The sequence below is a fragment of the Aedes aegypti genome, chromosome 3 (assembly GCF_002204515.2).
Source record: "Aedes aegypti strain LVP_AGWG chromosome 3, AaegL5.0 Primary Assembly, whole genome shotgun sequence".
NCBI lineage: Eukaryota > Metazoa > Arthropoda > Insecta > Diptera > Culicidae > Aedes > Aedes aegypti.
Window position 1 is genome coordinate 67,121,085 of NC_035109.1, and position 22,477 is coordinate 67,143,561.

The following is a 22,477-nucleotide window of genomic DNA, read 5'->3' on the forward strand; positions in this document are numbered from 1 at the left end:
ACCCGACGTTTCGACGCGATTTTTCATCAATCATTGAAAATACAGTCGAACTCTCAATAGAGAACAATTTTCCTTAAAATAATTACCTATTATTATTCTAATTTCATATTCAATATCCCAAAAAAAAAAAATCTAAAGGATACTTTCAGGATTCTTGAGGGCCAGCCCCCCCTCTCTGTTCCTACGCCAATGACCATCGCGTATTCACATTTCGAAACAGGCAGTGCTGAATGGATTGTGGTTAGGGAAAAGGGGATGGGGAGTTCGGTCCGAGCGCGAAGGGTAATGCCCGGAACACATGCTCGAATTTTCATGTATGGCAACAGAATCGTTTCATGCCTCGGCGAGTAATCATAAATTCATTTATTTTCGTAGCTCTGCGCTCGGTTGAGTATATGCTCACACTTTAGGGGCTTCTGGTTTTACGTTTCTGTCGGAGGGAGATTTCCTCTTGCCCCCGCCTATCCCATAGAAGGAACCGAGAGTGGGTAATGATTTCTGATTTCCACACTCAAGCGGACACAAAAGGCCGTTGAACAGAATGGAAAATTTATATTTATAAATTAATTAGCCCAGTAATTACCCCCATTGGAGGAGAGGGGCCACCCTGCTCTCTGTTGCTCCTCGGTTTGCGATGCGGCGTATGGTGACAAAAGGCACAACAATTTATCACTCACCCAATGAAAGGAAGAAAATTATTGTATAATCTTCTACTTAATTCGCTCCCATTCCGCCGGACGGACGGAGGGAACAAAAAAGGCGAACCAAATCCTCCCCATTAGGAAAAAGCCAACCGAAGAAAAGCGTCCAAGTCATCCAACCGACAAACGAATGGCACTGAACCGTAAACGCATTCACCCCAACCAGCCAGCGTCGTCCCTGGCCCTTGGAGCAATCTTTGGCGTCGCCTTTGCTGCCGTCGGCCGAAGCGAAAGCAAGCAAATCCAGATCCTTCCCCACTCACTGCAACTCCGCACAATGGGGCAGATATTGAAATTTCACGACAAATTTCCAAACAGTTGTGTTATGAATAAAAATGAACCTTTAAGTACAGGACTGGTAGAAGCCAAACAACAAAATAATATTGACTTTAATTATGAAAATGTTAAAAATTATGACCAAATTGTGACTGAAACTAGAACTAGAAATAATGGTTTAAAAAATAGGCATTTAATTTTTTTTATACTAATGGATAATGAGTTATAAATGTAATATATAAATTGTTGTAGTTTGAAATATTCCACTCGTCGGGGCAAGACTTTATTGCTTGGTATTATAAATTGAGTAATTTATTATACCAAGCAATATTTCGAAATCTAGCCCAAAGTTCACCGTCGAGGACATCCCATTAGCAGCAAGTTGCCACAGGAGCAAATCTGTCCAAATTTTCTTTCAGCACCGCCGACCGCCAACCAACCAAAGAACACCCCCACCCCCTCCCACTTTGGATTTTCTTTTCGTTTTATTATCCCACTTCCAGCAGCTTATCTTAATAGCAAAGATCTGCCATCGTCGTCGTCGTCGGCCAACATCTCATTCTATTACCACAGCGGTTGGCGAGGTTGGATTGCTCTGCTTGTTCGGATGAAGGCGAGCAGAGCGACACACAATTGGGTGGGAAATGGAGAGAAGAATGGAACATGATTCGTCTTTTCTCCGTTTTGGCTTCCAGATCTACCCCCTCTCCCTCATTCGTGTAGAAAAGAGGTTCTTAGAAAACCATCATCATCATGAGCATCATCAGCTTCGTTGTTGGTGTCGTCACCATGGCTGTCATCACTTTGGTAACCAATGGGAACCTCTTATATTTTGTTGCGTCGTGACTTGTGGTTGGTGAACATCGTGAAAAAGAGATATAGTCGGGTTAAGTTGACTGGCCGAAAAAAACTTGTTTTTCCGAGATGGTAGAAAAACTGTTTATGTTTGTCACAAATTAAGTTATATGGGAAAATCTTCGTTCGATATTTATTGGGTGTTTGATGTAACGTACTACTCTGCGAATCTCCCTAGTAATCAAAAGATCAAAAGTTTGGTTGATCTTGTTTTTCAACCTGGTCAAATCAAAGCTCAAAAAACCAATCCAATCCAAAAATCAAATCCAAAAAAAAAAAAAAAAAAAAAAAAAAAAAAAAAAAAAAAAAAAAAAAAAATCCAAAAATCAATCAAATCCAATCAAATCCAATCCAAATCCAATCAAAAAATCCAATCCAAATCCAATCCAAAAATCCAATCCAAATCCAATCAATCCAATCCAAATCCAATCCAAATCCAATCCAAATCCTCCAATCCAATCCAAATAAATCCAATCCAATCCAATCCAAATCAATCCAAATCCAATCCAAATCCAATCCAAATCCAATCCAAATCCAATCCAAATCCAATCCAAATCCAATCCAATCCATCCAAATCCAATCCAAATCCAAATATCAAAACCAAATCCAATCCAAATCCAATCCAAATCCAAATCCAAATCCAATCCAAATCCAATCCAAATCCAATCCAAATCCAATCCAAATCCAATCCAAATCCAATCCAAATCCAATCCAAATCCAATCCAAATCCAATCCAAATCCAATCCAAATCCAATCCAAATCCAATCCAAATCCAATCCAAATCCAAATCCAAATCCAATCCAAATCCAATCCAAATCCAAATCCAAATCCAATCCAAATCCAATCCAAATCCAATCCAAATCCAATCCAAATCCAATCCAAATCCAATCCAAATCCAATCCAAATCCAATCCAAATCCAATCCAAATCCAATCCAAATCCAATCCAAATCCAATCCAAATCCAATCCAAATCCAATCCAAATCCAATCCAAATCCAATCCAAATCCAATCCAAATCCAATCCAATCAATCCAATCCAAATCCAAATCCAAAATCCAATCCAAATCCAATCCAATCCAATCCAAATCCAAATCCAATCCAATCCATCCAAATCCATCCAAATCCAATCCAATCCAATCCAAATCCAATCCAAATCCAATCCAAATCCAATCCAAATCCCAATCCATATCCCAATCCAAATCAAATCCAAAATCCAATCCAAATCCAATCCAAATCAAATCCAAATCCAATCCAAATCCAATCCAAATCCAATCCAAATCAATCCAAATCCAATCCAAATCCAATCCAAATCCAATCCAAATCCAATCCAAATCCAATCCAAATCCAATCCAAATCCAATCCAAATCCAATCCAATCAAATCCAAATCCAATCCAAATCCAATCAAATCAATCCAAATCCAATCCAAATCCAATCCAAATCCAATCCAAATCCAATCCAAATCCAATCCAAATCCAATCCAAATCCAATCCAATCCAATCCAATCCAATCCAAATCCAATCCAAATCCAACCAATCCAAATCCAATCCAAATCCAATCCAAATCCAATCCAAATCCAATCCAAATCCAATCCAAATCCAATCCAAATCCAATCCAAATCCAATCCAAATCCAATCCAAATCCAATCCAAATCCAATCCAATCCAATCCAAATCCAATCCAAATCCAATCCAAATCCAATCCAAATCCAATCCAAATCAAATCCAAATCCAATCCAAATCCAATCCAAATCCAATCCAAATCCAATCCCAAATCCAATCCAAATCAATCCAAATCCAATCCAAATCCAATCCAAATCCAATCCAAATCCAATCCAAATCCAATCCAAATCCAATCCAAATCCAATCCAAATCCAATCCAAATCCAATCCAATCCAATCCAAATCCAATCCAAATCCAATCCAAATCCAATCCAAATCCAATCCAAATCCAATCCAAATCCAAATCCAATCCAAATCCAAATCCAAATCCAATCCAAATCCAATCCAAATCCAATCCAAATCCAATCCAAATCCAATCCAATCCAAATCCAATCCAATCCAAATCCAATCCAATCCAATCCAAATCCAATCCAAATCCAATCCAAATCCAATCCAAATCCAATCCAAATCCAATCCAAATCCAATCCAAATCCAATCCAAATCCAATCCAAATCCAATCCAAATCCAATCCAAATCCAATCCAAATCCAATCCAAATCCAATCCAAATCCAATCCAAATCCAATCCAAATCCAATCCAAATCCAATCCAAAATCCAAATCATCCAAATCCAATCCAAATCCAATCCAAATCCAATCCAAATCCAATCCAAATCCATCCAAATCCAATCCAATCCAATCCAAATCCAATCCAAAATCCAATCCAATCCAATCCAATCCAAATCCAATCCAAATCCAATCCAAATCCAATCCAAATCCAATCCAAATCCAATCCAAATCCAATCCAAATCCAATCCAAATCCAATCCAAATCCAATCCAAATCCAATCCAAATCCAATCCAAATCCAATCCAAATCCAATCCAAATCCAATCCAAATCCAATCCAAATCCAATCCAAATCCAATCCAAATCCAATCCAAATCCAATCCAATCCAATCCAAATCCAATCCAAATCCAATCCAAATCCAATCCATCAAATCCAATCCAAATCCAATCCAAATCCAATCCAAATCCAATCCAAATCCAATCCAAATCCAATCCAAATCCAATCCAAATCCAATCCAAATCCAATCCAAATCCAATCCAAATCCAATCCAAATCCAATCCAAATCCAATCCAAATCCAATCCAAATCCAATCCAAATCCAATCCAAATCCAATCCAAATCCAATCCAAATCCAATCCAAATCCAATCCAAATCCAATCCAAATCCAATCCAAATCCAATCCAAATCCAATCCAAATCCAATCCAAATCCAATCCAAATCCAATCCAAATCCAATCCAAATCCAATCCAAATCCAATCCAAATCCAATCCAAATCCAATCCAAATCCAATCCAAATCCAATCCAAATCCAATCCAAATCCAATCCAAATCCAATCCAAATCCAATCCAAATCCAATCCAAATCCAATCCAAATCCAATCCAAATCCAATCCAAATCCAATCCAAATCCAATCCAAATCCAATCCAATCCCAAATCCAATCCAATCCAATCCAAATCCAAATCCAATCCAAATCCAATCCAAATCCAATCCAAATTCCAATCCAAATCCAATCCAAATCCAATCCAATAATCCAATCCAAATCCAATCCAAATCCAATCCAAATCCATCCAATCCAATCCAAATCCAATCCAAATCCAAATCCAAAATCCAATCCAAATCCAATCCAAATCCAATCCAAATCCAATCCAAATCCAATCCAATCAATCCAAATCCAATCCAAAATCCAATCCAAATCCAATCCAAAATCCAATCCAAATCCAATCCAAATCCAATCCAAATCCAATCCAAATCCAATCCAAATCCAATCCAAATCCAATCCAAATCCAATCCAAATCCAATCCAAATCCAATCCAAATCCAATCCAAATCCAATCCAAATTCCAATCAATCCAATCCAATCCATCCAAATCCAATCCAAATCCAATCCAAATCAATCCAAATCCAAATCCAATCCATCCAATCCAATATCCAAATCCAATCCAAATCATCAAATCCAATCCAAATCCAATCCAAATCCAATCCAAATCCAATCAATCCTCAATCCAAATCCAATCCAAATCCAATCCAAATCCAATCCAAATCCATCCAATCATCCAATCCAAATCCAATCCAAATCCAATCCAAATCCAATCCAAATCCAATCCAAATCCAATCCAAATCCAATCCAAATCCAATCCAATCCAATCCAAATCCAAATCCAAATCCAAATCCAATCCAATCCAATCCAAATCCAATCCAAATCCAATCCAAATCCAATCCAAATCCAATCCAAATCCAATCCAAATCCAATCCAAATCCAATCCAAATCCAATCCAAATCCAATCCAAATCCAATCCAAATCCAATCCAAATCCAATCCAAATCCAATCCAAATCCAATCCAAATCCAATCCAAATCCAATCCAAATCCAATCCAAATCCAATCCAAATCCAATCCAATCCAAATCCAATCCAAATCCAATCCAAATCCAATCCAAATCCAAATCCAAATCCAATCCAAATCCAATCCAAATCCAATCCAAATCCAATCCAAATCCAATCCAAATCCAATCCAAATCCAATCCAAATCCAATCCAAATCCAATCCAAATCCAATCCAAATCCAATCAAATCCAATCCAAATCCAATCCAAATCCAATCCAAATCCAATCCAAATCCAATCCAAATCCAATCCAAATCCAATCCAAATCCAATCCAAATCCAATCCAAATCCAAGCCAAATCCAATCCAAATCCAATCCAAATCCAATCCAAATCCAATCCAAATCCAATCCAAATCCAATCCAAATCCAATCCAAATCCAATCCAAATCCAATCCAAATCCAATCCAAATCCAAATCCAAATCCAATCCAAATCCAATCCAAATCCAATCCAAATCCAATCCAAATCCAAATCCAATCCAAATCCAATCCAAATCCAATCAATTGAAAAATGCAATGCCAATTCAAAGTAATCAATCCTTAAGAAGTTATTCCAATACATGCTAAATAGAAGTTTTCTGAGCTATCGAATCGGAAGGCGAAATAATATTTTGTTAATCCGTGGGGAACGACTCTCCTTATTTTTAGTATCCCTCCTTTCCGCAGTCATTGACGAAGGAACCGCAGGCTGTTGAAGAAGGGAAAATTGAAAACGATGGAAATATGCTGACTTTGCTGGCTCGATTCGGGTTGCTTCCTGCCACCACCATCAACGAAAACGAAGAAAGGTTCAACAACGGAATCCTTGTGTGATGATTCTTCTTTGTGTGTTGTGGAAATCCATGCTGAAGGGGTGCCAACGAAATCGGAGGTGAACTTGAAGAAAATAGAGCTGTTTTCGGATGTCGAACAAAATTGCTTTCTCAGTGGTTGTTTTCCGGTTTTCTGATTTGGGAGTAGGTAACAGGGAAATGTTGATTGACGGAGTAGTGGAAAGATAGTTTCGAGATGGTTGCGGTAGATTTCCGGTTGAATGTGCTCAAGGTTCGTGGAAAAGCTTCCACTGAGGGATTAAGATTCAATTGTTTTAACGACGGAATATTCTGTAAACTTCGATGGTTGTTTTCAAGGCTGATAAGTTCTTATTATTCTCCGCTGAGAAAAGCTTCCGTTCTTCACGTTGAATCTCCTCTCAAGGTGTCTAAAATGTCAGGATGCAAACCCCAATCTGTTGGTGAAGTAAATCATCGCTCTTTTCCCGAGCGCTCCTCGACTGCCTCAATCTGCGATGGTGGAGAAGATTATGTCGAACCGAGAAAAAAGGGAGTGGATGTTGAATGGTGATCAAAGGAAGATATCAGAGGTTTTCGTTTCGTGGTGGGCTCATGTTTAGGAAAGGGAAAGCATGAAGCAGCTACCGACAAGGATAAGACGGCATATCTTAATGAATATAAATTTATTGGAAATGTAATCAGAAAAGTAATTATCGAAATGGTTGAAGGGTGTCAGATTCGTTGGGAAAGCCAATTGCTGTTTTAGGATGCGGAAACGAATGTAAATGTGTTTATATTCAGGTTTCGATCTTTAGAATCTTATGCTTTTATAGGGTTACTTCCTCATTTTGTCAATGCCTGCTCATAGCATTATTTTTTGATCACTTCTACAGTTTTTAATTTGAGAAGTGTTTGGTCTTTTGATTCCGTTGCATGCAAAGCCATGTTGATGGTGTCTGGGTTAGAATTCTGGTTGGTCCAGGATATTTTCGTAATGGGAATTTCCTTGACTTTCCTGGGCATAGAGTATATTCGTACGTGGCACACGATACACGAATGTGAAAATGGCAACTTTGGACTCAGAATACTCTTTTTCCAAAATTCCCATGCCTTCGAAACCCACCGTTTCACTCTTTTTTTTACTCAATATGCACCACAGCAAATGTCAATTTGATTTCCTGATACAGCGCCTCATCCCCTATCCAATCTGCTACGAACAGCTTTTCGGCTCCAATTCTCGTCTATTGGGGGTGGTGCTTTCCTGATTTTTTCCTATAACATTCTCTCACATTTCCCACCCACAAGCGGGCAGCTCAACGGTGGGTGGGTGCTCAGAGTCTCGATTCCGATGATGATTCGTGAATAACAACAATATCGAGTTTCCTGCCGCTCTTCTTCTGCTCAGGCAGGACGACGACGATGAGGCTTATATTTTACTTGGGAGGAAATCCTCGTCAGTTCCGTTCGCAGAGACGCCTCCACACGCCGGATCGGGCGAGTCACGTTTCGGTTTGGGGCTCCCTTCCGAACGACAGCTAATCGAGTGCTCCTTTAAAAAAAACTGAAAATGCTCCATATAAGAAAGACATTTGGTCGAATAACGTTTAGTCGAGTATGGTTGAATGGACATTTGTTCGAATGTAAATAGTATGGAAACAATGTTCGATTATCGTTGAGAGTAGCATTTTGTCGAAAATACACAGAGTAATTGAACAATTGACAAGAGAACTAGCCATTTTACCAACAATCAATAAATCGTTAGCAGTATTTTGTTTTCCTAACCTTTACATTTTTTTTACATTTCAGGCTACTTTATCATTGAGGCTTGTTCTGCGTGTTGATACGTGGTTATCTGACATAGATGCTAGCAAATGGAATAAACATTTTTTTGTTTGCTTTTTTATCAAAATAAATGATAACATGAGCTTTTTGTATGTAGAATTCTCGATAATTAAAGAAAATCTGATAATGCAAAAATAAATCGCTATGTGAGTTTCATTGAATTCTGAGATAATGGTGACATTCAATTGTTCAATTTTGTTTGCAAATAACTACCTAAAAATTTTAATATAAGATAAGAAAAAGTTTTTGCTACAAAAACTTTTTTTATATGCCCATCTCGCGATGTAGAGACGGTTGACAGTAAACACAATTATCAATCTTGAGAAAAAAAATCGTCCCTTTAGCTTTTTTTTTTAATTCGACTTTAAATCTTGAAAACCTATTGACGTTAACTACGTCTTACGGCAATATACTGGGTGTCAATTGAAAATCTAAAATTTTGCGACCGTCACGAAATTATGAAAGATTTTGAACGCTAATAACTCAGTCATTTATCGATAGATTTTCAATATTTTCCCACCAATCGGTCGGAAATGTGTACAACAATTTCCTCGAATGGAGAAAACTATTGATTATTGACAAAAAACTATTGAAAATTGGGAAAATGTCGACCCCTTTCTTACGCAACCAATCACGTGCAAGCAGTTTTCCACGCTTTTTTTGCGTTCCGCTTCGCACTATAAAAGCAGACCGATTCCTGCTTCTTCGCTCATTCTTCTTTTTGCCGTCAGATCATGTTGGTGTTTTCGTGAAGGTGTCTTTTTAAGAAGTTCTGAAAATTTATTTAATAATAACATCTTAAATTACTACAAGTAAAACATCAGATATTACTTCTTGAAATTTGTCAAGACATCCGTTCTTCTGAAATATTTACAAATTCCATGTAGAAATTTCAACAAGATCACATAAACTTTGATGTTCATTTCTTGAACAATTTTCCAAAACAAATCCAAGCTTCTTGACGTGATCTTTTATATACAAATTTCGGTGAAATTTTGGAATTTCCGACGAATTTCCTTTAAACAACAGGAATTTGGGAAGCATTCCTGATACATCTTCTGATGAACTTTTTGATGAAATTTGTGACGGAATTTCTAGTGGAATTTGTGGAGAAAGAAAAACGAGCTTTTATCGGTATACTGTCTCCAGGTGAAAATTTTCATCGGGTGACCAGTATATTAAGCTGGGAATCCTGCAGAAAAGAGGCACTGAAAAATTCAAGTTTTTTATTTGACTTTTTTTAAAATATGATGGCTTCGACGAAGTTGTAAATCAATGAAATTGAAACAAGTTTGCAAAATACAAACTCTCCATCTGGTCAGCCTATCGAAATACAAAGAAATTTAAAAAAAGAACCTCTTTTTACAAAATTTTAAGTATCTGGTGGTAACAATATTCTTCAAACTGATGTAAATAGTCAAAACACTCAACCTCATAGGAGTCAATAGGAAATAATATTGACAAATTTTAGTAAAAAATGGCTATTTCATAACAGATGGATACAGATATATCCTCCCTGAGATAAAACTACATTATTATAAGTTGCATATTCCAACGGCTCAATCTGTATCCTGACTATCCTACCCAACTATGTTAATCTTTAAAATGACCTAATATGTTTTTAAAGGCACTTTAGTACCCCATAAAGATAAAAAAGTGATGATTTTCAAACAAAACAAAACATGTTTGAAAAAAGATTACTCAATTAAAAAAAAATCGGGCCGTGGATCTGATTTTTTTTTTGGAGAAAGTTAAAAAGAAACGTAGAATAGCTCTTCTATCTATCGATCAATCAGCGCAATAATTCATTTGTATTTTAACCAAGTTTAATTATTTGGAAAAAATGACATTTTAAAAATTGCAAAGAAGCTGTAGGAATGCATCGCCGTTTAATATTTTGAGGATTGCGATTACTCCAATGGGTATGTACAAATTTTCTTCACCTAAAACACTTGTTTATTTTTCCATAGGTGGGTAATTCTAGACTTATGGTAGGTAATGTTTTTTGTAATATGATTCAAAATGTAAATAGTTAAAAGCCTTTTTGAGGACAATGGGTTCCTAAGTGGTATAAAAAATCAGATGCGGTCATACTAGAGGTAAAAATGGCCCTTGATATTCAACCTTCCTCGTTTGGATATTCATGCATACAGGTAAAATCTCCAGAATATGCAACTGATCATAATGTAGTTTGAACCCAGAGAAATATTTATGCACCTTATTGCTCCTCCCAATAACTATCAAAACTATTACAACGTCACATCTAAAAAATGACCATAACTTTTCTCTGCCACAAAGTTGTAGAACATTGTTTTGTAGAACATTGTAATCATCAAAAACTTAAATTAAAAAAAAAAATCGAACACACCCGATTCTGTTTTTGCACGGGGGATGTACACGGGCCGTGCAAAAACAGAATCGAGTGTTAAGCGATATTTTGAGGACTTTTAATGAATTTTCCTTGTATTTCCGTAGGGTTACCAGATTAAGAGTTGATGTATTCAGCAAACTTATCTCAATTTCAATAATTTACAACTTTTGTCAAAAAACCATATATAGAAATTGTCAAATAAAAAATATTAAATATAGTGAATTTTCGGACTAGCTGTTCTGGTCATTCGATGCGCCATTTTATTTAAGACATGGTGCTCCCCAAACCGTTATTATCAGAAGAAAAAACCTCTGTCAAATGTGTGCTCACCAGTCATTTCGTCTTTTTATGTAATATGTCCAGATATACAAAAGAAACTTGAGGTATTCAAACGGGTTTTCATTGGCCGTAATTACCAAATGGAATATACCATTGAATCTTGATCCAAAGTTTGTTTGTTTAGTTATTTGTAACCTCTGGGCAGGGGACCCTAACAAAAGGCGGAAACACGAAAGGCGGAATCACAAAAGGCAGAAACTCAAAAGGCAGACTACCTTAGACGTGTAACGAAAGGCTGAAACTAACATAAGGCATAATCTGAAAAGGCTGAATCAGTCAAAAAATATTAAAATTATTTACTTAAGCTTCCAAGCGATCATGGCAGCATTTTTAAAATCTCCAAGCAGACTTAGATGCTCTTTAGAAAAGCGTAGAATCCTGCATACCATTTTAAAATGTTTTTTTTTTGTTTCAACTTCTTCTTCTTCTTCTTCTTGGCATTACGTCCTCACTGGGACAGAGCATGCTTCTCAGCTTATTGTTCTTATGAACACTTCCACAGTTATTAACTGAGAGCTTTCTTTGCCAAAGTTGCCACTATGCCCTGGGAAGTCAAGGAAATTTCCATTACGAAAAGATCCTAGACCGACTGGGATTCGAACCTTCAGCATGGCTTTGCTTTGTAGCCGCGGACTATAACCACTCGGCTAAGGAAGGCCTTGTTTCAACTTATATGTAGGTTATTTCTTATTAATTTGGTTTTACATCAATTAACTTGATAAAACCTCTCCAACAATATTTCGCCAGTTCACTCGGGTCATGACCGCCCCTCTCCATCCTCGACTGTGACCCACGCACTCCAGGTCCTATATGTAGGAATTAGCCTATTATTACATGGGTACCATCCAATCCCTCCATTGCGCTACGGTGCCCCCACTATGACCGAAAAATTTCTTATCACACAAGGTTGATGTTGCGTGAAATGGTAGAGCCTGTTTTTATTTCTATCAGCTCTAGGTGCGCTCTAAATTTTCGATGAATTTAGCCAGTCTTATTGTATCTTATTGGCATTATGTCCCCATTGGGACTGAGTCTGTTTTTTAGCATGTTAAATAAGCACTCCCACACTTTTTGTCAAAGTTTCCATTTTTGCATTCGTGTATCGTGTAGTTCTACGTCACTAGCCCTAATGCCCGAATGACGAACATAGTATATTCCTCAGAAAAAAAAATGTTTATATATTGTCAATGATTTTTCCTTCTTTTAATCAACGGCTATTCTTTCTGGACTTTTCATGAACCTTGAACAATAGAAAGGAAGTTATGGATTGCGATTATTTATGTGATATTAGAAACGGTGCCTAATTATTTCCTAAAAGCAATCATCAGAATCACATAAGGCTAATTTAAATTAGGCGGACTTTTTGAACCAGCAGAGCAAACGGCCGGCCGTTTGCTCTGCTGGTTCAAAAAGTCCGCCTAATTTAAATTAGCCTTATGTGATTCCGCCTTTTGTGCTTAGTCGCCTTTTGTTAGTTCTGCCTTTCGAAATTCCGCCTTTTGTGATTCCGCCTTTCGTGTTTATGCCTAACGTAGGACACCCAACCTCTGGGCAGAGTTTTGAATAAAATGATCAAATAAATTTTGAGTAACGCCCTATTTGCACCGTAATCATCAAAAGCGTTATTATTTAATACTAGTGGTCCCGGCAAACTTCGTCTTGCCATCAAGTAGGCTGTTGAAAAACGCTATGAATCGTCCCATACAAAATGACAGTTCCGTGCACTCCAGTTTTTCCAATTTTCCCGGTGAATTTCCTGGGGTTTTTATACACACAAACACGTCGGAACCCTTGACGAACACAATGGAGAAAGAATCATTCAAATGCGTTGACCCGTTCTCATGCCATTTCGTGACATACAAACACCACTCCATTTTTATTTATATAGATATGAATGAGGCATCTTATGACATTAACCAGGGCAGACAATCGTCAGATTCGTCACCGACTGGTGACAAAATAAAAAAAAAACATCGTCCTCTTGTATTATAACTCCGGCAGGTCGTCGTCTCGTCGTTGACGAAAGAATGCACGACTAACTTCATTCCAAAATCGTCAACGAGCAAATTTTTCTTCATTCCGTTTGCCATCCTTACTCATACGAAGAAGGCGTTTACTGTATATTCGCTTGCTATGCACCAAACAACGAATGCCATCACATCATTGGCAAGTGAACCCGCCCTCCTCATGACTCTAGAATAGTTCTGTTGGTAAGCGCGCGGAGTTGATGATTCAGAGATTTAGTCACATAATGAAAGTGGCTCCGTAATGCCTTATAGCACTTGAGCCTATGAACAATCAGTTATTTGTTGAAAACTTCAAATGTTTGTTATAACGGTTTGTCATTGAGAACATTTAACCATCATTAACGGTATTGGAATGCCTCATTTTTTATATATTTAAAATCAATGTTTTTGATTATTACGCTGCCAAAAGGACGTAGCTCAAAATTTTGTTCATACTTACTTATTTGGCTTTACATCAATTATCTTGATAAAGCCTCGCCAACAATATTTCGCCAATTCCCTCGGTTCATGGCCGCTTCTCTCCATCCTCGACTCTGACCCACGCTCTCCAGGTCCTGGTGTACCTGATCAATCCACCTAGCTCGCTGCGCCCCACGCCTTCTTGTTCCGACCGGATTCGTGGCGAACACCATCTTTACAGGGTTGTTGTCCAGCATTCTTGCAACATGCCCTGCCCAGCGTATCCTTCCAGCTTTAGCTACCTTCACGATACTGGGTTCGCCGTAGAGTTGAGCGAGCTCGTGGTTCATCCTTCGCCACCACACGCCGTTCTCCTGCACGCCGCCGAAGATCGTCCTTAGCACTCGGCGTTCGAAAACCCCAAGAGCTTGCAAGTCCTCCTCGAGCATAGTCCACGCCTCATGCCCATAGAGGACTACCGGTCTTATGAGCGTTTTGTACATCGTGCATTTGGTGCGGGGGTGAATCTTTCTTGACCGCAGTTTCTTCTGGAGCCCATAGTAGGCACGACTTCCGCTGATGATGCGCCTTCGTATTTCCCGACTAACATTGTTGTCAGCCGTCAACAAGGATCCGAGGTAGACGAACTCGTCCACCACCTCGAAGATATCCCCGTCTATCGTAACACTGCTACCTAGGCGGGCCCTGTCGCGCTCAGTTCCGCCAACCTGCTGTACTTTGTTTTCGACGCATTCACCATTAGCCCGACTCTTGTTGCTTCGCGTTTCAGGCGGGTGAACAAATCTACCACCGTTTAAAATTTTCTCCCAATAATATCCATGTCGTCCACGAAGCAAACAAATTGTCCAGATCTCGTGAAAATCGTGCCTCGACTGTTAAGTCCGGCTCTCCGCATGACACCTTCAAGCGCAATATTGAACAACAGGCACGAAAGTCCGTCGCCCTGTCGTAGTCCCCGCCGAGACTCGAACGAGCTGGAGTGTTCGCCCGAGATCTTCACGCAGTTTTGCACACCGTCCATCGTTGCTCTGATCAATCTTGTGAGCTTCCCGGGAAAGCTGTTCTCGTCCATGATTTTCATAGCTCTATGCGGTCGATACTATCGTATGCCGCCTTGAAATCGATGAACAAATGGTGCGTAGGGACCTGGTACTCACAGCATTTCTGGAGGATTTGCCGCACGGAAAAGATCTGGTCCGTTGTCGAGCGGCCGTCGATGAAACCTGCTTGATAACTTCTCACGAACTCGTTTGCTATAGGTGATAGACGACGGAAGAGAATCTGGGATAGCACTTTATAGGCGGCGTTTAGGATGGTGATTGCACGATAATTTTCACACTCCAGTTTGTCGCCCTTTTTGTAGATAGGGCATATAACGCCTTGCTTCCACTCCTCCGGTAGCTGTTCCGTTTCCCAGATTCTGACTATCAGCCGATGCAGACAAGCGGCCAACCTGTCCGGGCCCATCTTGATGAGTTCGGCTCCGATACCATCCTTGCCAGCGGCCTTGTTGTTCTTGAGCTGTTGAATGGCATTCTTAACTTCCCCCATCGTGGGAGCTGGTTGATTTCCGCTGTCCGCTGTGCTGACGTAGCCATCGCCTTCGCTGTCCTGACCTGTGCCTGTGTTCTCTGCGCCATTCAGGTGTTCATCGTAGTGCTGCTTCCACCTTTCGATCACCTCGCGTCCGTCCGTCAAGAGGCTCCCATCCTTATCCCGGCACATCTCAGCTCGCGGCACGAAGCCTTTGCGGGATGTGTTGAGCTTCTGATAGAACTTCCGCGTTTCTTGAGAACGGTACAGCAACTCCATCTCTTGGCACTCCACCTCTTCCAGGCGGCGCTTTTTGTCCCGGAATAGGCGGGTTTGCTGTTTCCGCTTCAGTCTGTATCGTTCCACGTTTTGCCGCGTACCATGCTGCAGCATTGCAGCCCGCGCTGCATTCTTCTCCTCTAAAACCTCCTGGCACTCCTCGTCGAACCAATCGTTTCTTGAGCTCCGTTCCACATATCCGACAACGCTTTCGGCAGCGTCGTTAATGGCTGCTTTGACTGTCCTCCAGCAGTCTTCAAGAGGGGCCCTATCGAGCTCGCCCTCATCCGGCAACGCTGCCTCAAGATGCTGCGCGTACGCATTGGCGACATCCGGTTGTTTCAGCCGCTTGAGATTATACCGGGGCGGGCGTCGGTACCGTACATTGTTGATGACGGATAGTTTTGGGCGCAGTTTCACCATCACCAGGTAGTGGTCAGAGTCAATGTTGGCGCCACGATAGGTTCTGACGTCGGTTATGTCGGAGAAGTGCCGTCCATCGATCAAAACGTGGTCGATTTGCGAATCTGTCTGCTGAGGTGATCTCCAGGTGTACCGATACGGGAGGCTGTGCTGGAAATAGGTGCTACGAATGGCCATATTCTTGGAGGCGGCAAAATCTATCAGTCGTAGGCCGTTCTCGTTCGTCAGCCGGTGGGCGCTGAACTTTCCAATCGTCGGTCTGAATTTTTTGTTCATCTTTTCATTCAAAACTCTGCTTACAGGTTATACATTACCAACCAAACCAACTTTGAACTAAGCATGCATAGTGAACTTCATTTGGTAATTACTTTCAATGAAAACCAGTGTAAATATCTGTAATTTTCTTTGAATATCTGAACATAAACCATCAACAGGGCGTTACTTCAAAACTGTCCTTACGATTTAAAAAAAAATGCCAAGACATGCAGATTAGCCATAGGAATCGACTGATGAGCACAAATGTGATGGAGATTTTTTTTCCTGATATTAACGGTCTTGGGAGCACCGTGAAGAAAATTTATCCGAAGACACAATACCGATAAAAGCAAGTCCCACTGTGGATTATTTCCGGTAGAACACTTTGAATGGTAGGGTGGAAGCACCTGTTTTGGCCATACGTCAGTTGTAGCCATTGTGGATTACACACCGTTTAACATAGCCGATCAGCATGAAACCTGTTGTGTTCAGTAGATCACATTCATATAATGCAGCCACATTCCAAAAAGATATGGCCATTCTAAATTCATACAAAACATAATCTCGGCCTTCAAATTTTGTTAATAAAGATAATAATTATAACAAAACATCATAAAAAAATGAGTTTTCCTTATAATGTCAACTGCCATGCACCTAATCAGGGCCAGGGTACTCCTAATTTGGTCACTCTTATAAAAAATCAATGTATCTGGCTTATTTAGGAAGCGAAGCTATATCTTTGGCCGAAACTGGTTCTAGTGAACTACATTAACCAACGAGATTTTCAAAAAAAAACATGGTTTTAGCTCAGTTCGGATATTTTTCATGCATAATATGGATTGAAAACTTGCGTTAGACATATTTGTACTTTAAATAGGGCTTCCCGTATATTTTTTAAAGAAATTTTTCAACCTAGGCTGGCCAAAACCGGTGCTTCTACCCTACATGATACAAGTCCTAGAAAAATCGCTGATATAACTCCTGATAAAATTTCTCCGGAAATGCCTTTCCTGAGGAATTCCTTAGTGTACTCTTTACGGACCTCCTTTGCGTACTCTTGCGGTGCACTGTGTATCATTTTCTCAATTTCATGCGCTTTTTGAATAGCGCCCAAACCGTTGATTTTAGCGATATAGTTTGTTCGGAGAAGTTTCTTGGTATATTAAAACGCACCTAGCAGTGAGATAGAAAAACTATTTTTTCAAAACATTTAGATAGACATATGGTGTCTTCGGCAAAGTTGTAGAATTGGCAATTTGAAACAACTTTATCGAAGACACAATTTTTCTATCTCTTATACTTTTTGAGATATATGCCATTGTATGTGAATGGCCCCTAAAAATCATACTTTTTGTCATAACATTTTTCCAAGATTTTTGAAATTTTTTGTGTTCTCTACAAAGTTATTTGTCTTGAAAAAACTCGTGTTTTTGTTGAACATATCATCACTCTATCTTTTGAAGTAACAAAGTTATTCATGAATTACTCTTTTTTCAAGGGGTAGTTTAGGCCTCTATAACTGGCTTCGGCGCAAAATGGCGCAGACAAATCTTACAAATCATGAAAGAACCATATCTTCCCTTTCGGCATTTGATAAAAAGTTTTGTCTATAAGCGTCTTTGCATGGGATTTTATTATCAAACAAATAAGCTTTATTAAAAGGAATTCGACTGATAATTCTTTTACTTTAAGAGATAGAGAGTTGCGATGTTCAGCAAAAACACGTTTTTTTACATGTTTAACAACTTTGTAGAAGACATGAAAAATGTTAAAAATCTTGTAAAAGAGTTACGATTTTTTTAACACAAAGTACACAAATTTGTATGAAAAAACTCGTTCAAAATCATTTTTTCTCATAACTTTATACTTAAAGTTATACGGAATAGCAACTACGAATTGTACGATCATCTATGCTCATGTTCTTAACAAATATCTGGAAGAACCAGGGTGGATATACGACTGTCAACTACGCACAAAGCTCGCCTAACAATCATCTCTCACACGGGCCGGCCCAAACAGCACAGGTCGAAAACGCGGGCCAAGCCAGAAAGCAAACGCCGATACTTTTCAACACTCAACAAGCGGAATGTCTAGTAGCGTTGTGGGCCACAACAACACTCTCACAATGGAATCCCACCTATTTTACTAAAAAACTTAGCTAATGAATTTACAGCACCATTATTTTGGCTATTCAACAAGTCACTTGAAATGAGCACATTTCCAAAAGAATGGAAAAGATCGTATCTCATACCCATTTACAAGTCTGGTAGAAAATCTGATATTCCAAATTATCGTGGAATTGCTATTATTTCATCCATTCCAAGACTATTTGAATCAATTATAAATAAAAATGTTCAGCCAAATAAAGCATAGAATAACGAATACACAACACGGTTTCTATAAAGGTCGTTCTACTACAACAAACCTTTTGGAATTTGTGAATTACACTTTGAATGCAATGGATAGAGGTAACCACGTCGAAGCACTTTACACCGATTTTAGTAAGGCATTTGACAGACTAGACATTCCTATGTTGATTTTCAAGCTCAATAAAATGGGAATTGCGATGAGATTCCTCAACTGGATTTAATCTTATTTAACAGATCGCCAACAAATAGTTAGATTTGCCGGAAAAATGTCTAAACCTGTTCACGTTACATCAGGAGTTCCCCAAGGTTCGCATTTAGGTCCATTGTTATTTATATTATTTGTTAACGATATTTCATATGTGCTTAAACATCTTAAAATTCTGATTTATGCCGACGATATGAAACTTTATATGGAAATCAATAGCAACAAAGATAGCGACATTTATCTGAATGAAATAAGTATATTTGATAAATGGTGTAGCAAAAGCTTACTTCAATTAAACGTCAAAAAATGTAATTTAATCACATATAGCAGAAAACGGAATACACCACAGATTACTGTCTCTTTAGGAAATCAAATTGTTCAAAAGTGCGATAAGATTAGAGATTTAGGTGTCATATTAGATTCTAAACTTACCTTTACTGATCATTATAATACGATTATCCATAAAGCAACCAATATGTTGAGCTTTATTAAGCGTTTTAACTACAATTTTCGAGATCCATATACGATTAAAACCTTGTACATTGCTTATGTAAGATCAGTTCTAGAATATTGTAGTATTGTGTGGTCTCCGCATATAAAAATACATGGTGATAGAATCGAATCAGTACAGAAGCAATTTCTTTTATATGCCTTACGCAAATTAGGCTGGACAACGTTTCCACTGCCATCATACGAGGCTCGATGCATGCTTATCGATATTCAAACCTTAAATGAGCGTCGCGAAATAGCCATGATTTCATTTATCAATGATATTGTATCGCAGCGTATTGATTCCACCAATCTTTAATCATGTTTGAATTTCTACACGCCCGCTAGACAGTTAAGAAATCGGAATTTGTTTGCATCAAATAATCATCGAACTAACTATGCAGGGGCCCAGATAGCCGTAGCGGTAAACGCGCAGCTATTCAGCAAGACCAAGCTGAGGGTCGTGGGTTCGAATCCCACCGGTCGAGGATCTTTTCGGGTTGGAAATTTTCTCGACTTCCCAGGGCATAGAGTATCTTCGTACCTGCCACACGATATACGCATGCAAAAATGGTCATTGGCACAGTAAGCTCTCAGTTAATAACTGTGGAAGTGCTCATAAGAACACTAAGCTGAGAAGCAGGCTCTGTCCCAGTGAGGACGTAATGCCAGAAAGAAGAAGAAGAAGAACTATGCAAAATTCGGCCCAATGAATCGAATGATGTCTCTTTATAATCAGCATTGCACAGAAATTGATCTGACCATGTCGCGAACAAAGCTAAGACAATATTTTAATTCCTTAAGATATAATACAACATAGAATTAAGCAAATGTGTAGTCTACTATTGATTGACAAAATAAATAATTATAAATAATTATATATTAATCAAAAAACATGAACGGTAGGCTTACCTCGTTGCGTATACCCCCTGGGAAGAACAAAATAGCTGTTCGAGAGAAAAAATCTGGAAAATCATGTTAAAAAGAGTAGAAGAAATAGTTGATATTCCTAAGGAATTGCAAGTTAAAGTGTGTTATAAATGTTAAATTGAATTCCAAAATGAATTCACAGTAGAATTTTTCAAAGTTCCTTAAAATATTGTTAAATGAAAAAAATAAAAATACTACTTGTTTTTGGACAGTCTTGAAATATGCAAAGATATTCATTTACATAGGTTGAGATCCTGTCGGCTACATTTATACTACCATAGCCATATCTGCCGATATTGAACAATTTTCCATGATTGATGAAATATCGGCAACGCAGTCTTTTTTGTTAAAACCGAGTTTTATTATTTAACCCGACGTTTCGACGCGATTTTTCATCAATCATTGAAAATACAGTCGAACTCTCAATAGAGAACAATTTTCCTTAAAATAATTACCTATTATTATTCTAATTTCATATTCAATATCCCAAAAAAAAAAAATCTAAAGGATACTTTCAGGATTCTTGAGGGCCAGCCCCCCCTCTCTGTTCCTACGCCAATGACCATCGCGTATTCACATTTCGAAACAGGCAGTGCTGAATGGATTGTGGTTAGGGAAAAGGGGATGGGGAGTTCGGTCCGAGCGCGAAGGGTAATGCCCGGAACACATGCTCGAATTTTCATGTATGGCAACAGAATCGTTTCATGCCTCGGCGAGTAATCATAAATTCATTTATTTTCGTAGCTCTGCGCTCGGTTGAGTATATGCTCACACTTTAGGGGCTTCTGGTTTTACGTTTCTGTCGGAGGGAGATTTCCTCTTGCCCCCGCCTATCCCATAGAAGGAACCGAGAGTGGGTAATGATTTCTGATTTCCACACTCAAGCGGACACAAAAGGCCGTTGAACAGAATGGAAAATTTATATTTATAAATTAATTAGCCCAGTAATTACCCCCATTGGAGGAGAGGGGCCACCCTGCTCTCTGTTGCTCCTCGGTTTGCGATGCGGCGTATGGTGACAAAAGGCACAACAATTTATCACTCACCCAATGAAAGGAAGAAAATTATTGTATAATCTTCTACTTAATTCGCTCCCATTCCGCCGGACGGACGGAGGGAACAAAAAAGGCGAACCAAATCCTCCCCATTAGGAAAAAGCCAACCGAAGAAAAGCGTCCAAGTCATCCAACCGACAAACGAATGGCACTGAACCGTAAACGCATTCACCCCAACCAGCCAGCGTCGTCCCTGGCCCTTGGAGCAATCTTTGGCGTCGCCTTTGCTGCCGTCGGCCGAAGCGAAAGCAAGCAAATCCAGATCCTTCCCCACTCACTGCAACTCCGCACAATGGGGCAGATATTGAAATTTCACGACAAATTTCCAAACAGTTGTGTTATGAATAAAAATGAACCTTTAAGTACAGGACTGGTAGAAGCCAAACAACAAAATAATATTGACTTTAATTATGAAAATGTTAAAAATTATGACCAAATTGTGACTGAAACTAGAACTAGAAATAATGGTTTAAAAAATAGGCATTTAATTTTTTTTTATACTAATGGATAATGAGTTATAAATGTAATATATAAATTGTTGTAGTTTGAAATATTCCACTCGTCGGGGCAAGACTTTATTGCTTGGTATTATAAATTGAGTAATTTATTATACCAAGCAATATTTCGAAATCTAGCCCAAAGTTCACCGTCGAGGACATCCCATTAGCAGCAAGTTGCCACAGGAGCAAATCTGTCCAAATTTTCTTTCAGCACCGCCGACCGCCAACCAACCAAAGAACACCCCCACCCCCTCCCACTTTGGATTTTCTTTTCGTTTTATTATCCCACTTCCAGCAGCTTATCTTAATAGCAAAGATCTGCCATCGTCGTCGTCGTCGGCCAACATCTCATTCTATTACCACAGCGGTTGGCGAGGTTGGATTGCTCTGCTTGTTCGGATGAAGGCGAGCAGAGCGACACACAATTGGGTGGGAAATGGAGAGAAGAATGGAACATGATTCGTCTTTTCTCCGTTTTGGCTTCCAGATCTACCCCCTCTCCCTCATTCGTGTAGAAAAGAGGTTCTTAGAAAACCATCATCATCATGAGCATCATCAGCTTCGTTGTTGGTGTCGTCACCATGGCTGTCATCACTTTGGTAACCAATGGGAACCTCTTATATTTTGTTGCGTCGTGACTTGTGGTTGGTGAACATCGTGAAAAAGAGATATGTCGGGTTAAGGTTGACTGGCCGAAAAAAACTTGTTTTTCCGAGATGGTAGAAAAACTGTTTATTGT

General features: G+C 39.0%; 1 protein-coding gene across 11 annotated transcripts in view; it reads left to right on the plus strand.

The window, feature by feature from the left end:
* The window catches only part of LOC5573338 (protein groucho), a 664,800-nt gene that overhangs the window by 218,692 nt on the left and 423,631 nt on the right, over positions 1-22,477 (plus strand). The gene's annotated exons all lie outside the window — the stretch shown is intronic.